Raw genomic sequence first — 14,436 nt, 5'->3', positions numbered from 1 at the left:
ACAGCACGACTTGAAAAAAATCCGAACTATTATTTTAAGTAAAAGTTTAATTCACCTTCTGGCTCGGGTGTGAAAGCTGGTTTGTGGAGCGTCATTGCCAGTTCCTGCAGCAACGTATCTCTCCAGCAGATGGCGGCAGAGGAAAGCCTTGATTGTCCGCTGTGTTTCTTCATGAGTGTCGGGGGGGTAGCTGCTCCTCCTGGAGCTCGTGTTTCTTTAAGGCCGGATCTTACAGCTCACACACGGCTGACTGGTGCCACGCTGCGGCGCCTGCTCAGTGCGTCCCCGCCGCTGCTGCTCGGATCCTGGACGAGGGGCTTCTCTGTCTTTACGTCTTCTACACTCTGTATGTGTGTGTGAGACAGAGCGTGAGTGTGTATGTGCTGTCTGATGATATCCTATGGATTGACGGAGGGAGGCTATTGTTGTCAGCCCGGTGGTTTATTCTGCTGGAGCTGCACTTTCACCGGAGAATGCCCAGAGGAACCGGAGCTGTGTTACTGCACGGATAGCGCAGAAATCCACCCGAGAAACACGGTAATCACACTCTTATTTATTCCCATTCTTATGCTCATTTATCCTGCCTTTGTTTATTATTCTCATTAGAATGAAGGCTCTCGCGTGAGGCTGTAGCGCCGTCATCACGGCTAATCCCACCAGAGACTGTGGGTTTGTTTACCATCTGAAAACGATACTTTGAGGTGTCAATAAGCCCCGGATCTCACTTAAATGTGTCTGTACCATCAGCAGACTGATGAGCATCCTTCAGCCATCACCGCCCGGCTGTAGGCTACATGTCCCTGTGATGGGAGCAGCGGAGGCAGCGGCAGCAGTCGGGCCTGCTGCTGCAGCTGCTGCTGCTGCTGCTGCACAACCACACTGAAGTTGTCTTAATATTTCTAACAACTAAAATCTGATTTACAGCCGCAGTAGTGAGCTCAGAACACACACTGCTGCTGCAGCTGCAGGGAGCCCAAGGTCGGCTGTAAAAAATAATTCCTAAATGTGCTTTATATCATTGTTTAAAAGTCAGTAGGAAGCTGATAATTACACGTTTTCTGCAAACAGTAAAAACATGTCCTATTGAATTAGAAAAAGGCTCCAGTCAATTTTTCCATAAATTTCATGTATCTTTTATCATGACATTATTGGACATAAAGAAATGAAAAGCTATTTTGTTTTCCTGAATGAAGCATTAGTGAAAATACAGAACTGTTTTTACTTGACACATTAAACTTATGTGAACAAAGCTTTATTTGTAAATTCCCTATGCAACAAATGATTATCACATTCATCATCAATAATCAGCACAAAAAAGCCATCATGTTTTCAGGGCACTAGGCCACGTCTTCCAACAGTGCATACCCCAAAGATATTCAGTTTATTATTGTAGAAGACCACTTAACTAGAACCAGAGAACTGTGTCTCTGCCAGCAACTAATTTAATAATCAACTAATTGTTTTAGGACTACAGAAAATATTAATTATCTTGTCACTGTGGTAAAATACTCCAGATTCCAACCCAGTGTTTTGGATTTTGGTGGTGTGGAGCAAAGAGTGTTCCCTGAAGTCTGTCCAAGTCAAGCTTTAATTCATTCCAGTCATTCAGACAAGTCTCAAGTCTTTCAAAGCCTTGTGAGTGTAAGTCTGTCAGGTCTCTGAATGCTTGCCATGTCAGTGAAACAGCAGAAGTTCTACTTAAAGCTGTCATTTTATTTAAAAGGTCAAATCTCATCAAGGACATGAGTCAAGTCTCTCATCAGACAAGTCCAAATCAAGTGGTAACTTCACCAAGTGTTTGATTATTATTTAGAATTTGAGATTTCTTATTTTAAATAGGAGAGAAAATAATCATTTTAAAGGGAAAATGTGTAATTTCTCAAGCTGGACCCTATTTCCATGTGTTCTTGTGTCATAGTGATTGACAGGAACAACAATTTATGCAATTGGTCCAGTATTGAGTGAGAGGGCTGAATCAGTCTGCAGTGTTATCCTGTGGGGCAATAGCACACCGTAGATGTACGTCCACTGAGGGTGCTTGTTTTTGCTGTTGGAACTAGCCTCACGTCACCAGGCTCTTCATGTACGGCGAAGAGCCTGGTTTCCATTCACTCTGAATTTTGTCTGGATTCTGGTTCCGGTCTAGAGAGCGGATCTGGAATTCACCAAATTCACCAAAGTAAAAGTGCTCACCAAAGTAAAACTTTAAATTCTGGCGCACCATCGATTTCTGTCTCCGGTTTAGTACCATATTGTTGTTGTTGTTGTGGTTGTGGTTGTTGTTGTTGTGGTTGATAGAGCATGCTACATGGCCAGCATCACGCAGTTTTCCTCTCTCTTCCGCCCCCACTGCCCCAAACTTTATCGAAAATATGCATTTACGAACTACAGGTATAATGTACAAAACTAGGATCAAGTGCCTATTAAATAAAACAGACAACTGAAAGTGACAATAACTTGTAATACAATTAAATACAATAAAAGAAAAAGGTTAACTTAATGGCTTGGGGCTTTTCTTGTAAATTATATTCTTTAAATTAAAAAGTTTCACCGCATTTTTATTAGCTTGTTGCCTTTATTTTGACGGAAAGGCGCACCCATCGAATTCCCTGTCTCTCTCGCCCTGGTTCCGTTTGCTTACCAAAACAGGCACTAAAAGGCCCCAGACTAGCTGGAACAGGAATGTTATGTCAGTTAAACATAACGTTTTTGTTCTTTGAGCATTTACTTCTGTCATATGAACATAAAAATACTGAGTCACATTTTACAACAGTTTTTTTTTTTATGTGATTGAACTATTGAACATATTGTGGCTAATTAAAGTTTAAATTGTTAGAATAAGGTAAGGAGAAGAACTCCCAGAAGTGCATTTTATTTCACCTTTGCACAAATTTATGTTAGACACTAATATTCACACAGAAGCAGGTCACTAACTGTGTACGATTTAACTCACGGTGCAAAATTCTGTAAGAGCAGACTGTACACTCCTTATGGCTGAACCACCTGGATGGTGAAATGTAACTGACATAAGTACGTGCATTGTGCTTATGCTCTAAGCTAGGCTGCTTCTTGGGTTTTGGTGATGACGGCCGAGCGTGTGCAACTGCAGATGGATACAGTCGGACCGACACCCGCTGGCTTAAAAGCAAGTGTATAGAAGCATGTTGGCTTCTGTAAAGTCAAAGGGAAAAGGGACCTGTACAAGAACTACACGATATGCAAGCAAATTCATCTGTTTATTTGAATTATGGATTATTACAAATACACTATGCTTTAAAATAAGCAAATAGCACAGTGAGAAAAATACATCCTGCATAGAAATCAAAAATTAAAAAAAAAAAAATCCAAAAGATGCATTGATAATCATTAATTGCATCATAGCCGTTTGATTTGTATTCGAATTGTGAGGTGCCAAGAAATTCCAATCTTTGTCAATGGTCTTTGGACCAAACGTTGTTCCCATCAGTCACTTAGACACAGAAACATGGGAAAATAGGGTCCAGGTTAAAAAGGCAGAAGTTTTCAGTTTCTGCTGATGATGTTACACAATGTTCAATGAACACAGCTGCTGGCACACTCAACACTTAATATTCTTTTAACAAGATAGTAAGCTTTGATTTGACATGGCATGATTTTTATCAGAAGGTGTAATTTGTGAAAACTAAAGGTACCTGGTGTGCCTCAGCAGCCAAACACTTTACCGCTGTTTTTCCAACCTTCGCAGCTTGAATTCACAGAGGTAAAACAAAGTGACGCATTTCCCACTTTTATCATCCCACCTCTGGCCATAAACCACATGTCTGACTCAAGTCCAAATCCCAAGTCTTCACTCTGTGATGTAATCTGTAGATTTAGGGACATTTAGTTTTTACATGTGTCCTTAGTACCTGTGTGTGGACCAGAGGAAACTCTGTCTGTCAGGTACAATTCAGAGCCAGAGTCCGGTTTCTCTGCTCTCCCCCAGTTTGGGCCTCCACCCTTCTTACTGGGACTTCTGCCAGAGCTGCTCTGTGATTTAGTGCGCTGACCACATGCAGCCGCTGCCATATGCTTCAGATGACAGCTTATATTTAAAGCTTTTGTAGGCTTCAACCTTTCTACATGAACCTCTGCAGCTGATCTGAGACACTGTTGGATTTGACTTTGTGCTTTTTAACAGATTTCCCAAATGTACGATGCATTAAAATCTTGGCTGACAGCATTTAAATGCAGTATATGAAGTACCTCAAGTATCTGTGTGAATATTTAAAATGTCAAAATCCAATTGTCTGAGGTCCTCAGTGACCCAAAGGCACTGACACTGATGTTTAAAATGATTACAACTTAGAGTGGAAAAGTCTCTGAAATACAGAAGCATGAAGACCGTCATGGGAGTCAAACTCTCTCCAAAAAATGAAATTCTTTCAGGCTTACCAGCTCCAAGATGTAAAGGGACACTCTGGGAATATGACTGCCTTTATAGAAAGAATTATGACAGTAAAACATCATGGATGGAAGGTACAATCTTAGGGAATCTATGTCCCTACCTCATTGGAATGGACAGTGAATCTGAATGTCACTAAAGAATGAATACGGGGAGGTACTGTTTAAACGGGGAAATACTATTCTGATGTGATTTTCTAATGATACAATCAGCTTATAAAGGCTCCTATTGATTATGTTCACAGAATATTAATTTCAGGTGAATTTCAACGTGCTGTACTTCAGAATATTTTTTGTGTGTGTGTTTTTTTTTTTTTTTTTAACTCAATTTTTATTTATTTTGTCAACAACAGTACAATATATATTCATACAATTATCTTCCTTTCCAGCTGTATCCAAATACAGTTATACATATTCAAGTGTTAGTCAGATGCTTAAAATATTAAATGTCCACTCCAAGACGCATAGAGTAAAGAGAGAGGGGGGGACAAAGAGACAACAGCAACCATCACAGCAAGGAAACAAACAAGTAAAAAAAAAAAAAAAAAAAAGAAAAAGAAGGGAAAAGGGGGGATGCAGTATGGAGCAAAAGTCAAACAGAGGGGTCAAGCAGCAATTCTCATTGCATTAACAAAGGGATAACAGAGCTCCATCGAACAGCAAAAATGGATCTTTGGAGTCTTAATGAGTATGTAATTTGCTCCATTTGATAAAGATCCCATACTTTTTGGATCCATATACTATAAGTGGGCGGATCTGGTTTCAGCCATCTAATGGTTATACTCTTTAATGCAGCTGTGAGCAATATATTCAACAAATATTTCTTGGCCCGCCCCTCCAATCCCTCAGGAATCACTCCCAATAATGCCACTGTAGGTTCCCGTGAAATATCTTGTTGGAAAACCACTTCAAGGGCATCAAATACCTCTCTCCAATAAGCACCTAATTTAGGACAGGACCAGAATATATGAGTGTGGGTAGCAATATGTGCTCCACAGTTCCTCCAACATGAACTTGAATGAGCTGGGCCCATCTTGGCTACTATTTCGGGTGTCCTAAAAAATCTAGTAATTATTTTCCACTTAAATTCCCTCCATGTATTAGAATTTGTAGCCAGGTGTGCCTCAGTGCACACTTGCCTCCAGGTATCCTGTGATATAACCTTGTTCATTTCCGCTTCCCATCTCTGCTTTATCTGTAGGGAGTTGTGTAGATTCATAGACAAAAATATATGGTATAATTTGCTAATTATTTTCTTATCTCTATTCCCTGTTTGTATTTCTATTAAGAACTCTTCTATGGGGGTAGATTTTATAAGTTTTGTCCATTCCTTGTGTGTCGTCAGGAAAGTTCTTAATTGTAAATATCTAAAGAAATCTGTCCTTGGGAGATTAAAGTCATTTTTCAATTGTTCAAATGTCTTAAGATTTCCACCATTAAATAACTGCCGCATATAAACCAGTCTATGGTCTGACCATTTTCTAAAACCAGTATCAAGGTTGTTAGGTGTAAAGGTCTTCATAAATCCAATACTTGTTAACGATGAAATTATCTTGGGTAGGCCAAAAGCTGATTGTATCTTTTTCCAGATTTTAAGAGTAATCTGAAAGGGTAGAATTTGCATGGGCTCTGGGCTCATACTTTGTTCAATGTTAAGCCATCTAGTATATGTGTCGTTCTGAATCCATGCTATTAAAGGCTTCATTTGTGCAGCCCAGAAGTAATATTTTAAGTTTGGAAGCTTAAGGCCACCATCTAGTTTAGACAACTGTAAGGTTTTAAGTCTAATTCTAGGGCGCTTTTTTTGCCATATGAAATGTGAAATTATTTTATCTAACTTATCAAAAGTTGAGTTTGGAATTTCTACAGGTAACATCTGAAATAAATAAAGCAGCCTTGGAAGAACATTCATACGGATACTTCCAACACGACCAATCAAGGAGAGGGGAAGCACAGCCCATTGTTCCAAATCACTAGTAATGCTCCGAATCATTTTACCATAGTTAGCTTCATACAAATTATGTAAAGAGGGGGGAATATATATGCCAAGATATTTAATACCCTCTTTAGACCATTTAAATCCACTCTGAAGTTTTGTACCTTCTGAGATCCTGCCGCTGACCTCCATAGCCTCTGTTTTGTCCACATTTACCTTGTATCCTGAATAATAACCATACTGTGAAATTAATTCCTTTAAGCGTGGTATTGTTGATGTTGGTTTTGTCAGGTAAAGTAATACATCATCCGCATATAATGATAGTTTATGCTCTTCTGTATTTATAACAATTCCTTTTATATTATCACTGTCTCTGATAAGCTGGGCCAGCGGTTCGATGCTAATGGCGAACAGCAGGGGTGATAGAGAGCAGCCTTGTCTGCATCCTCGTTCCAATGTAAACCTCTCTGATCTATACCCATTAACCTTGATAACCGCCTGTGGAGATGAGTATAATGTTTGTATCCAATTTATAAAAGTAGGGCTAAATTTAAACCGCTTTAATGTCAGAAATAAATGTTGCCACGAGACCCAGTCAAATGCCTTTTGAGCATCCAGAGATAAAATCATTGATTCTGCTTTCTGGTCTTTTTGATGGGATATTATATTTAGTAGGCGCCGTAAATTATCCCCGTAATATCTTCCAGTGATAAATCCAGTCTGATCAGGATGAATAATTTGGGTAATTATCCGGTTAACTCGTCTGGCTAAAATTGCTGTGAGTATACGCAGATCAGTATTCAATAACGATATTGGTCTGTAGGACTGGCATTCAGTGGGGTCTTTACCCTCTTTGTGTATTACAACAATGGTTGCCTCTGTCCAGGATGGTGCCATATTTTTAGATTCTAATGCATAATGATATGCTTTTAACAACAGGGGAGACAGTAGATCTTTAAAAGTTTTGTAAAATTCATTAACATATCCATCTGGCCCGGGACTTTTGTTGTTTTTGAGTGTCGAGATCACCTGCTTAATCTCCCATTCCTCTATAGGCTCATCCAACTCCTTAGCTGTTGCTTCTGGCAGTTCAGTCAATTTTATACGGTTTAGGAACTCTATGATTTTTACATCATCAGAGCAAGTATCTGTATTCTTATACAAGGATTTGTAAAACTCTGCAAAGGATTTAGCTATTTTATCCGGTTTTGTGACGTAAGCACCTTGTGATTTTATTCTCTGTACTGTATTAGATGATTGCTGTTTCCTTAGTCTAAATGCCAATAATCTACTTGCCCTGTTACCATATTCATAGTATCTTTGATTAGTGAATCTTAAGTTTCCCTCAATCTTATCTGTTAGAAGACTATTGAGTTCTCTGCGAGCTGTATTTAAATCCTTTATGAGACTAGTCGAGGCAGATTGCTTGTGTTTATGTTCTAGTTCTTTTATTTTATCTTCTAATTCATGTTGTTTAGCATCCCTCTCCTTTTTTCTAGCAGATGTAAAGGAGATAATGCGCCCCCTAAGATATGCTTTTGTACAATCCCACAGTATAAGAGGTGTTCTTTCAGGTGAGGCATTGATATCCAAATAGCTCTTGAGCTCTGCTGTGACAAAGGAGATAAATATCTTGTCATCAAGGAGGGATGTGTTAAGTCTCCATTGTTTAGATGTTGGTCTATGGCCTATGTCCCACTTTAATAAAACAGGTGCATGATCGGAGATGGTAATAGGCAGTATCTCAATGTCTGCAATCCTATGTAGTTCTACCTTAGGTGTAAAGAAAAGATCAATCCTTGAATAAGAGGTGTGTCTGCTTGAATAGAAGGTGAAGTTCCTACTTCTTGGAAATTTACTCCTCCATACATCCACAAGGCCTGCTTCTATGGATTGATACTTAAGTACTTTACTCATTCTGGATGCAGGAGCTTTAGAAGCAGGTTGTCGGTCCATTAGTTGCGACAACACACAGTTAAAATCTCCTCCTATCAATAACAAACCAGAGCTGTATCGTAATATCATAGTAAACAGTGTTGTGATGAAACTAGGATCATCTTCGTTGGGTGCATATACATTTATGAGGGACACTTCTATGCCATCAATTAGTCCGTTAACCAGGATATATCTCCCCTCAGTATCTCTTTGTAGCGATGTTTCTGTGAAATTTATTTGTCTGTGTATAAGGATGGATACTCCCCTCTTCCTGCCCGATCGATGTGAAGAATAATATATTTTGTCTGCCCAGGATTTCCTTAGCTTTTCATGTTCTACGTTAGATAAATGGGTTTCCTGTAGAAACGCTATTTGACAGTTGACTCGTTTCAGTTGGTGTAAAATTTTCTTTCTTTTAACAGGATTTTGAAGACCCCTGACATTATAGCTTATAATATTTAGCATGTCCATTACTTACAATTTACAGTTCAAGTCTTAGTTCCCTGATATTGCAGTCTAGGGGAAGGAGATGTCAAGCAGGAACGACCAATCCATGCTTGGGTAGTATACTTTGTCATGCGAGTTATGAGGAGTGGAGCCCAATATTGAAACCAGAAGGAGTGGAATAAGTACAAATATTTACTACAGCTGTACTGAGAATTTTTAACATCAATAAGAGTAGTGGAAATCTGGATAGGGAAAAGGAATGATAACATTGTTGTTTCTGCATTTAACGCAGGACCCTTGGGGAACAGGAGGATCAGAACAAGAAGAACACAACACGTAGTATAACTATAATTAACTAACATTAACAGTAATACAGTGGGACCTGGTCCCTAGCCACTAAGGCAAGCAGCAAAAGTGCACAGTCTAGTTTGAGTTTGACCGTGCTTTGAGTGTGCTAAGATAAGGAGAAAAATAACAGGTGGAAAGAAAAAAACAAAAACAAAAAAGGTATCAGGTGTTAGCCATTCAGGCTCCTGCAGACAAGTAGATGTATACAAATCAAACAGCTTCTCATGGTGAAATACTAGCCATCTGTTTTACACACGTTGCAATTTAAATAAGAATGTTGTCTTCTCTTATGAAGGTGGGTCTATATTAGTAAAACAGATAGTGATAAGTAGGCAATACTAACAACAATATGAACTGTGAAGTATTAGAACAGGTAGTTTCTTATGTAAAGAAAATAACAATAATGATAAGTGTTCAGGTTAGGTGTATGGAGCGCTGCTCACCCTATTTGAGACACCATATGAGATTCTACCAGGAAATAGCTTAGAGTAATGAACAAATCAATAGTGTGAAAAGACGGAAGTTACTCTTCTTCATTAGTTCTTCTTAGTGTGTTACCAGTAATGTTACAGGTGAAAGTATAGGCCTACTCAGGCTTCAGTCTCTGTTGCTGGAACAATTGACTTTTCAACATACTCCATGGCCTTTTGGAGGTCCAGAAAGTCCTTGTCCTCATCCCTGTATGAAATCCAGAGCCTGGCCGGGTAAAATAGTCCGTATCTGACTCCTTGACGTCCTCGCAGCGCCTTTCGTACATCCGTAAATGCGGCTCTGGCTCTGGCAACGCTGGAGGTGTAGTCGGGGAATATGGCGATGCAGTGCCCACTATAGATAAGAGGGGCTCTGTTTCTGGCTCTCCTTAGGATCTCCACAGCGTCTCCATCGTAGTGTAATTTTGCAATTATCACCCGGCGTCGGTCTCCTGGTTTTCTGGGGGCGAGGGCGCGATGCGAGCGGTCTATTTTTATCTCCCGGTCCATCTGCAGGACTTCTTTAATAACTTTGGCGACCGCTCTGGGGGAGTTGGAATCCGGCTGCTCCTCAATGCCAACGATGCGGATATTACCCCGTCTCATTCTCCCCTCCATGTCCTCGCATCGGTCTTTTAAAGTTGTCACCTGGCTTTGAAGGCTGGTTACCGTGGTTCGTAGCGTTGCCACTTCATCGGACCATGTCGACAATCTGCCTTTCACGTCCCGAATGTCCGCCATCATATGGTCAACTTCTGATCTAATTGCCGCCATGTTGTTTTTAATTTCGCACCGTACCGCTTGCAGTTCTAATTTGAGGGCGTCAAAATCCTCCGCCAGTGCGCTTTTAAGTTCCTCCCTTATGACTGCGGAGATTTCTCCTCTCAAGGAAGATAAAATGTCTGCCTTCATTTCTTCAGAGGCCATACCTGGGCTTTCACTCCGGGTGGGTGAGGTTTGAGCTTGGCTATCAGGTGTGCGCTGCCTCGTGTTTCTTGTAGGCCGCGGAGCACTGGTATCACTGCCGTATTTGTATTTTTGGAGCTTTTCTGCCATACAAACTCGATTCTGACCACATACGTTGAGTTTTGGTGTCCTCGGTGAGCTTTAGGGCTGGTCTTGATGCTGAAGTAGCTGTTTTTATAGAAAATATGGAAGAATCTGCAGGAGGTCTGAAAAAGACGTCTTACTCCATACCTTGCTCACTAGCGCCCCTTTGTGTGTGTGTTTGTAACATAATTGGGTTCCAGGCAAGTTAACAAAAAATAAATCATACAGAGTTCAAATAATTTAAATCAGAACTTATGACATTCACATTGTTTTGTTGTTTCGGAGTGTTTTTTTATGCCTTTTAATAAACAGAAAGCTCTCATGTTTGGGATGGTCGCGGCCAAAAGATATATCTTGAGAAATGGGGGGATCTTGTTTGTTTGCCTACTTTGAAACTGCAGCAGACTTCAGTGTGATAGAATCGCTGATGGTTTGATCGTAAATCAACAACAGTTTTGACAGTTGAACACTCTAATCATTTATAACGCAAAAAACAACAACAACATTTTCCTGTTCCAGCTGCTCAGATGTGATCATCTGCTGCTCTGCTCTGATTTATATCTCAGTAGACTGAATATCTTTGGGTTTTGCCTGACATATGAAGCCATCATGGTTATTTGAAAAATAAACAGCAGAGTAATCAGTAATGTAAATAATCATCAGTTGCAGCCCTAGCCTCCTACGACCCAGTCATCCTAACAGGTGAACATTACATTGTTGGATTACTACACCTTATACTTCATTCTACTTACCTTAGACCTTTTGTCCTCATTCATTGACACTTGACCATCTATAGCAAAAAACACAATACACTAATCCATGTAAAAACAAGATGACAGCCATCTCTGCAAAGTCAATCTACAAATGATCCCAACAGAAAAGTGGACAACGTATAAGACAAATTTTATGGTTGAAACTCGTTTATTTATGCTTAGTAACATTTGTAGTTTGATATGGCATACAAATTTAACCAATTTCAGCAATAGTAACAAGCTAAGACACAAAGTACTCATTTGAGGACATTGAGACTTTATTACTGTATTTTCACAGCATTTCAAAAAGGCCAGTTAAGTGTGACAGACTGTTCCAAAAAGCATAATCCTAGCTTGGAGTATGGAGTAAGGAAGTCATACAGAGTTACAAATCGAACATATCACATTGCATTTAGATATGTTGCATTTTTTTGCATGTTAAGGCATTGAACAGATTTGAACAGTTTATACTTGAACAGTGACCTCTAACCCAAAGACTTACAAAACATTGAACAAATGCACGGTTTGCAATTTTGCTTTTGCCTGATTGAAATAATCAATTTTATAATTCATTACACATTTGTAACTATTAAAAACAGACCTATTGTTCCTGTTTAAGGACATCATTTCTTTCAAAAACTACTTCCTGTTGAAAGGCAATTCTCAGTTTTTATACTTATCAGGTCCTTTTTATCCCAAATATAAAGGAGATTTTAAAAATGCATACCAAACAAAAGCTTGGGTTTTAGGAGGCTAGAACAGATGATATCTGGCTCACTGATGTGTCAGTCAGCAGAACAACAGCCGACTAACCCCACCATCATCCTCAATATTAACTGTGTCACTGACCGTCTACCAGACGGGACCTCAATCTTCCACCTTACTGAATTATTCAACCTGGTTAACCCACATTCAGACTCACAGTCTGGGACAATTCTCTGATGAGAATGGAATAAAGTGAGGATGAAACTCATGACATGTCTCTGCTTGCTCCAGCTTCTGTCTTTCTTTTTTTTTTTTTTTGGTACCATCAGCGTGCTATGACTCATTATACAATTTGACATGTTTCAAAACTGATATCATACAATAAGACAGATTGCGACTGATATTCTTGTTGTTAGCACAGTCTGTAGGCAGTTAAATTTTAAGCCAAATATCCCGCATCATCAGCTGCTCAAATGATCAGCAATATCTGATGTTACAGATGAAGCATCTCAGTGTTGATAAATAAAGTTTATTGGATAGGGGGTGCATAGGATCAAATCAGCCAGAGGCTTTTTGTAGTTATAGACCATTGAACCAGCTATGTCTTTATGGGACCACACTGCTGTACTTTAATGCCTTTAGATAACATGCAAATTAGAAATTAACCCATCACTTGTCTTTGGTGCAGCTTTAGCACCCTGCTGTCTGCTGGTTCGCCTGCAGATCCTTTGTTCTTCTTTGTTCCTGCTTTGGGAACAACAGACTTTTGTTACATAATCCTGCTTTGGAGATATTCCTAATCCAGATGGTTTGCGTGTCATGTTGTATGTCCAGATTACCACTCCGGGTCCTGCCCTTGGTGTTGATCCGTACAGAGAATGTAGATGATAAGGATTAAAACCCTCACTGCTTTGTTTGGAGGTGATTTAGCACCAAACCCCGTGGCTCTGGCTGGGATTGTGTGCATTGCTGTAAAAAACACAAGAGTGGCCCAGATTGATGTTATAATATCATCACCCACCATGCCATGCCATGCCATGCCATGTCACGCCATACTGTTAGATGTACTGCACTGTACAGTCAGTGTTCATCAGCTTTTAGCAAGTGGAAAGCTGTAGGGTGCCTCTCTACAAAACAGCCTAATACCCTTTCTCTGTAAATTCTGGAATGTTTTAGTAATCAGTAACTGAAGTACAATCAGACGAGTCATCAGAGGTTTCTGGCAACTCAAAAGCTGGTTTCTTATCACAGCACCTTAGTGTAGGTGTGAGGCAGATGTCATGTACAAGGCTGGTGGGTGGTGGGTATAGTTTGTAGGTTGATTACTTCCAGGGGGCTTATATTACTGCAGCCTGCAACACACACACAGCTTTGTGGTAGAGCTCTAAGATTACCCATCTCCGGCTGTCTGATAGAAAAACCTGCAGTACGCTGCTCAACTCGCTGCTTCCAGACCTCTGAATCAATGACCAAATGTTATTCGCCATTTCAAACAGGTCTGGTGTTAGTCCTGGTTGAAAACCAACTTAGCCAATAAGCTGTAGTGGGCGGAACTTAAGTTTTTGACTTAAGCAGCTTTATTTTTCAGTCCAAGTTTGGGACATCTTAAACACATCTACGGGTGCGAGGACCCTGAGCATCAACAAGTGCAAGGACCCTATTGTAATGCAAGGAATTATTATTATTTATGCTAATGAATCACATATTTTGAGGGGCTAAAGGTGCTTGAAAAGTTATGAAACTTTGTACATGGGTTATAAGTAGTGAAAATGTATCTGTTTTATGGGTCTTGCCCATTGGTTTGGCAGAATGGCTCAACAGCACCCCTACAAAATTTCAGCAAAGTAGCCCTCATGGTACATTTCCTAGATGTACTAAATTAGGTAGGCACATGCAACATTCCATGCCTTGAAAAACATCTCCTGGTGCCATGACCTAAACCAAACAGGAAGTTGGCCATTTTGAATTTACTGTGCAATTTTAATGCATTTTTCACCATTTAGCCTGCAGGTGCTGCACTTTAACAAACTCCTCCTAGAGATTTAAAGGGATAGTGCACCCAAAAATGAAAATTCAGTCATTATCTACTCACCCATACGCCAATGGAGGCCCTGGTGAAGTTTTAGAGTCCTCACATCCCTTGCAGAGATCGGCGAGGGGAGTGGCCAGCACACCTAATGGCATACGGCGCCCGAGACTAACGTCCAAGACCAAGAACACAAAATTGAATCCACAAAGTATCTCCATACTGCTCATCCGTAGTGATCCAAGTGTGTTGCAGCCGCAACATAAAAAGTTGTTTCGAAAAACGTCATATGAACTCTGTTTTCAGCCTCACTGTAGCCTGTAGCTCTGACTGCTTCTCTGTGCT

At 40.0% G+C, this 14,436-nt stretch overlaps 1 protein-coding gene across 1 annotated transcript in view; it reads left to right on the top strand.

Moving 5' to 3' along the window:
* Positions 1-227: 227 nt before the first annotated feature.
* LOC126407501 (USP6 N-terminal-like protein) overlaps positions 228-14,436 on the top strand; it is a 49,685-nt gene continuing 35,476 nt past the window's right edge. The window contains exon 1 of the mRNA XM_050072484.1: positions 228-537. The gene's annotated coding sequence lies outside the window, so the exon portion shown is untranslated. The remainder of the gene's footprint in view (positions 538-14,436) is intronic.

This window comes from Epinephelus moara, chromosome 1 (assembly GCF_006386435.1).
Source record: "Epinephelus moara isolate mb chromosome 1, YSFRI_EMoa_1.0, whole genome shotgun sequence".
In the NCBI taxonomy this organism is placed as follows: Eukaryota; Metazoa; Chordata; class Actinopteri; order Perciformes; family Serranidae; genus Epinephelus; species Epinephelus moara.
The sequence above is the reverse complement of the archived record's forward strand: the minus strand, read 5'-3'. Positions and strand labels throughout refer to the sequence as shown.